Source organism: Palaemon carinicauda, chromosome 24 (genome assembly GCF_036898095.1).
Source record: "Palaemon carinicauda isolate YSFRI2023 chromosome 24, ASM3689809v2, whole genome shotgun sequence".
Lineage (NCBI taxonomy): Eukaryota > Metazoa > Arthropoda > Malacostraca > Decapoda > Palaemonidae > Palaemon > Palaemon carinicauda.
In genome coordinates this window covers 84,177,172-84,183,292 of record NC_090748.1, presented here as the reverse complement: position 1 = coordinate 84,183,292, position 6,121 = coordinate 84,177,172, and the positions used below count along the sequence as shown (strand labels likewise).

The 6,121-nt window shown below is 49.2% G+C and overlaps 1 pseudogene; it reads right to left on the bottom strand.

The window, feature by feature from the left end:
• Window positions 1-4,472: 4,472 nt before the first annotated feature.
• On the bottom strand, window positions 4,473-4,591 carry LOC137618553 (5S ribosomal RNA; annotated as a pseudogene).
• Between the last annotated feature and the right edge of the window lie 1,530 nt (window positions 4,592-6,121).

Here is a 6,121-nt window from a genome sequence, read left to right as displayed (position 1 = left end):
AATGATCTCCCTTAGCCAAGAAGAGATTTTATTTCTGGTCAGGGATTGCATGCATATAATTGTGGTGGTGCCTCAGTGCCCTAACAAGACACAGAACGGATTTTGAAGCAAAGCGAAAAATCTATTTTTGGGTGAGATGGCCATGTCGTCCTGATGGAAGGTTCCTTTAGGCAGCTTTCAAAGGGATATTTGGCTACAGTGATACTCCCAGAGAATTGACCATGGGTCTCCAGAATTCTAACTCCTGGCGCGAGTATCCTTAAAAATGTTCTTAAGGATATCTCATAATATCAGGGGACGTACTGTATTTCTTGATACAACACATGGCAATCTTCATTCCGAATAGAGTTTTCGCTCTGAGGGGGAAGAGTGGCGAAATTGAAGGGGAGCCATCATCAAGGTTACCCAGTGGATCCCCTTCCCGTACTACTACAGGGTCCAATATGGCTACCCATTCCTTGTAGCAATTAAGCATGGTGGTACAGATAGAGTAGTTTCGGGTGGGGATTGTTATACAATCCTTTTCTCAGAAAAGGAGGGTGGGTCCATCAGGATGACATGGCCATCTCACCCAAAAATAAATTTTTCGCTTAGCTTCAAAATCCGTTTTTTGGGCTCAAGCTATGTCGTCCTGATGGAAGCTTACCAGAGAATTACTTGAAAGTACTGTATCTGTGGGTTTGTATAAGTGCCTCAACCTTGGATCAGCTTTAATATGGTCATCCAGACCACAGAAATATATGATGATACTGTTATACATCAAATCCACTAAGCATGGAGCAATCTTAGTGCTTCCTGCCCCTTGCAGGGAAATGTCATCATCGACAATAGAAGCAGCAATGTTTTTATATATATAGCAATAAATGTAAATATCTTTCAGTTATTTTTTTCACATATAAATGTACCCTCAAGCATATAATTTACTTAGGAAAATAAGAAAATACTCTGTCTAATTTTATTTAACTACTTTTGGGGCGAGTAAGACGCAAATACCCGTTAAACATTTATTTAAATAGACATCTTATATGTAATAATTGGTGTATTAAAATTAGTATCAGAATTATACATCCACTACATAAAACATATATATATTTTCTACCTGAAAGGGAAGAAAAGTCATTAGCCACTCCAAATCAGTTGAAAAATTATTAAGATAATTTCACTGTAAATGTTGGATAATTATCAACACTGTGTACAAGTGTACACATGGCACTAGTGTCATTGGTATGATTCTGCATCTATAAAGAACAGTCCTGATGTCACCAGGATGACACTTAATAAAATGATATTTTCATAACAGAATAAATTTTTGAATATACTTGCCCGCTGGTTATATACTGTACTGTAATGACCAAGTCCCTGGACGCCTCGGCAGGAAATTCGAAATCTCTTGCGCACCTAGCGCGGATATGCCAGGTCTACCCCAGTGCCCTCACGGTACCACAGGTAAAACTATACCCAACCAATTCAGATTTTCCATGCCCCATGATCTCTAGAGGGGAGGAGGGTGGGTCTAAAACTTATATAACCAGCGGGTAAGTTTATTCAAAAGTGACAAATTCAGAGATAATTTGTATTTTTCCTAACCATACAAACCTTAGCTATTTACATTGGGTTCTCCTTTTAGCGTAGCTGAAATGGCGAGCCATTAGAATTCTAACGAGGGTGTATTACCCCCGCGCTAGTTAGAAGGGGGGTAGGGGAGTGGTAGCTAGCTACCCCTTCCCCCCTCACACACCGGTGAACTGCTTCACTTTCACTTAGAGGTAGGACTTGTCTTGGGGGACAGGGCTGGCGGGCAAACATATGTAAATAGCTAAGGTTTGTATGGTTAGGAAAAATACAAATTACAGTATCTCCGAATTTGTCATTTGTTCCGTAACCGGAATACAAACCACGCTATTTACATTGGGTGACTTACCCCTTAGGAAGGGTGGAAAGTCCCCAGCCATACTGGCTTTGGCTTTACCCGGGAACTCAGAATCCGAGTGAGTCGCACTCGAGAAAAGGGGTCCCTGCAACTCACAAGTTCCTTGCTCCGCAAGGAAACGTGTGGCCTACATAAGCTTGTGTGTGAAGGAAGAAGTGTGACCCGTCCTAGGCAGTTGACCTGGAGTTCCAGAAGGAACTCTGGGTTAGGACGTTCCCAATACCACCTCGTCAGGGTACGGGGGACGCGACAGTATTGACTCAATACTCGGAACACAAGGAAGCATGGTTTACCTGCAGAGGTTTGAGGTCAGCTATGCAGAGACAAGGATGCTGCTTCCCAGTAGAGAGGATGATGAAGAAAGAAGTAAGGGCCAGACTTACTTCTTTCGTTAATGCAGACTAAAAGCTGATAACAATGCCCTCAACCTTCTGCTACCAGTCCAGAAAGGAGCCTGAGGTTAGACGAGCTGTTGTGTAGCCACCACAGAGCGATAGAAACGTATCGATACTCCTGTGGGTCACGTCCTGCAGGAAGCGGGCTGCGAAGGTCATTAGACGCTTCCAGACTCCAGCTTGTAGCACCTGCGTCACAGAGTAGTATTACTCGAAGGCGAGGGACGTTGCGATGTATCCGACATCTTGCTGTAGGGCGACGTGACAGGAGAGGGTCTGGATTCAGGTCGAGATGAATGTCCTTGAGTCCCAACTGAAGAAGTATACTGGTGACTCTCCCCCGTGTCTTTCTTGTGTTCCCAACCCGGCTGCACGTGAGGACAAACTGCAGCTGTTCCCAAAAATAACCCCTCGATTCCTTTACTGGCAAGAAGGAGAAGGTTTTGGGTCATCTGATACAGAATGGTGACTCGAAATCTTGAAGGAATTGGACCGAAGGGCTGGGACCCCAAGATTCTGAGTCTAGCCAACAACTCAGGAGCAAACCTGAATGTTGCCTTCCCCCATTCCTTAGAAAGGGCGGAGTCGTACGAGACCAAGAAGATTGCTTACACACTGGCCGCGGCCAGAGTGAGCAGGAGCCCCAAGACGGAATACGATCAGAGGCCTGACGTAATGGGTCTTGAGAAGATCTCTTAAGAGACTAAAAAGTCCGAACCATGCTCCATGTTGGAGGTCTCACTCCGACTAGGGGCAGGGACTTTCGCAGCTTCGCATGAGCGAGGAAAGGTCCAGCGGGAAGGAAAAAGTCTATTCCTTTCAGCCTGAAGGCCAGGGAAAGGCCGAGCGACAGGCTTCACTGCCGAGAGTGGAAAGGAGTTTCCTTCCGCCGAAAAGCAATACAGTAAGTTCGTTATTGCTGGAGAAGAGGCCTCAAGGGAAGAGGTATATCTCCCACGACACCAACCACAGAAGACTCTCCACTTCGCCTGGTAGACCCCTGCGGATGACTATCGCAGATGACGCGACCTCCGCCCCGCGACTGCAGCGGGTTGTCTCTTCTTGAGGAGGAGGCGTAGTATCTCCAGGCGTGAAGCCGAAGCGATACCCCGGCTCGTGAAAGATGTTGCAGTGTGGTTGTTTGAGTAGCTTGTGCCGGGGGAAAAGCTCTCCCGGGAGTTCCTTCAGGGGAAGCAGAGGGTCCAGAAACCGTTCTGCGTATAGTTCCAGTGGAGCTCTCAGGACCATTGAAAGGTTGACAGACAACCTGGTCTTGTTGAGACCCATTCTCAACAGACAACAAAGGAGGGAAGACGCAGGCGTCGATGTTGTCCCATCATCACCGGAATGCATCTTGCCAAAGAGTCTTGAGGTCTGAGACTGGGGGGATGAACAGCGGAAGCTTGAGGTTCCAAGCTGTCGCGATCAGGTCCCCCAGGCCAGGACTTGCTGGTTACTAAAGGCCAAAGACTCCCAGGTACACTCTATCTACGAGGCTCTGCTCGGATAGTCGGAGAGAACATTCCTCTGCCCGGAATGAGCGAGCTGATAGTGGTATTCAGAGGATCTCAAATCATCTCAGTATCTCTACTGCAAGATACGAAGGTATGAAAATGCGTCCCTTGCTGGTTGGAACACGCCAGTACCATGAAGTTGTCGCGCACGGAGCGACTCGGCAGGAGCTGTAGGATCTGTAGAGGGGCCAGACTACGGCCCCTAAGCCTGCCTGAATGATGGAGAGGTATCCTTCAGGTCCTGACCATAGGCCTGAACCGGAACATGCTCCTCCCCCCCCCCATTTTTTTTGACGAGTCCGAGAACAGCATAAAAAATGTGGGGAAAGGACGAGAATATCCACTCCCATCAAGAGGTTCCATAGGTCAACACCCATTACAGGTCTAATCGTTCCGCTGGTCCCATAGGGGCCAGAAAGTCCGGTTAATCGATGCTTTGAAACCACAGGAACTTGGGCCGCCCCACAGGGAACTTATCCTGAGGCGACCGTTCGGGACTTTAGACGGGTCAATGAGGAAATGAGACCTAGGAAACGTTCCAAGGTAGGGCTGAAAGCTCTGCTTGACTGAGAACAGGTACTGCGACTCTCCTCAGCCTTGCCACAGTCAACTGAAGGGAAGGCTCGGAGGAGGAGGCAACAGCATCTGGCGTCCCCAGGCGGTCACCCATCCAAGTACCGACCAGATCCGACGTTGCTTAACCTCGCTGGACGGATGAGAAGCGGGGTTTCCAACATGGTAAGGCCGTTGACTCAATATCATGGCTAGATACTCCAGATGTTGAGGCAGAAGTAGAGAAGGGTCCTAGCAAATTACCATGATCCCTCCCTCATGGTAAGGATCCGGGAGCTTGTCCCGGCGTTGAAGAAGGTCAAACCCGAGCCTACCGGAGTTGACCAGACCTCCAAAAGGCAAAGGAGGCGGAAGCCTGCTCCTGAGCAGCCATGAGGAAAGCAGGGAGAGTTCTCTGGGAAAAACCTACGATGCCACGGCGGGATTGCCACACCGCATCTTAAGCAGGAACACCTGTAGTCTAGGCTGAATTCCAAGAGCTTCCTGGAAGATGGATGGAATGGAAACTGAAAATACCCATCCTTTCGATCCAGGGCCTAAGGAGTCCTGCCGCCTCGTTACCAGTCTGATCGATTCTGCTGTTCCACGCTGGACGAAGTTTGTTCGACAAACTTGATCAGAGCTGAGAGGTCGACTACGGAATTCCCGTCTCAGATGCTTTCCTACGAGAAAGGATCGACTGAAGAAGCCGGGGGTGAAGCCGTGAACGATCCTATGGAGGACCTTCTCCTAAGGCATGGATCACTCTGCCCAAACGGGCAAAACTCTTGCCGACCCTATGGCATAGAGGTTCAGTGACACTGAATTCGCTGACTGAGACGGCAGGCGTGATATCCTTGGCTGATCACGGAGATCGTGCAGGAATCGGCATCGGGAAGCTGTTATCTGGATGAGTAACCTTAGGCATCCTCCCAGCGGGAGACCTGCAAGGGGGGGTTGCCAATCCTCGAGTTCGTGAACTCTGCCGCTCCCTCTAGGATTATGCCCCCCCGGGAGAGACTCCCGTGCTACCTGTTCCTGACAGGACGGGACTGCTATTGGACACCTTGTCTTAGTTGCCGTAGCCGGTTCGATAACCTAGGCCGACGAGGCTGAAAGAAAGAGGCGCTGGAGGCCTGCAGGGTCTGGAAAAAAGCGCCTTGGAGGAGTGAACACGGAAGTCGACTTCCTCCGCACAACCGCTGTCTTTGTCTCTGTCCTTGGGCACAAACAAGCTCTTCCCAAGGATGGAAGGGTGTCTGAGTTTGTCGACATCCATGAATGAGACACCCGAGAGGAAGCCCTCGTTCACTGCGTCCAGATGGTCCAACATCGAGCTTGCCCGCAAGTTCGAAACTTGGCGACAAAACGCCAAGGTGCTACAGCCCAAGAGGAGGAAAGTACCCATGATCTTCCTGGAGCTTCCTTGTACAAAACCTCGGGTCGCAACCGAGGAGGGAAAGGACCTGGTAAGCCCTTTCACGAGATGGAGAAGAGGAAGGGGTAAACCAGTCACCCCTTGGCCGACGGAGAAATTTCGAACGGAAAGCTCCCTGGCAAAACCATTCAAGGGAATGACGGGGAAGGGCTAACCCAGGTTCTGGAAAGAAGAATGTTGCTCAGACCTCCCTGAAGATTCTTCCTGCTCTTGCATGTGCCATGCTCTGCATTTACGGGGTGAGGACCGTGTTCTGGAAATACGCTCCAGAAGACTCGCCAGGCTGGCCATG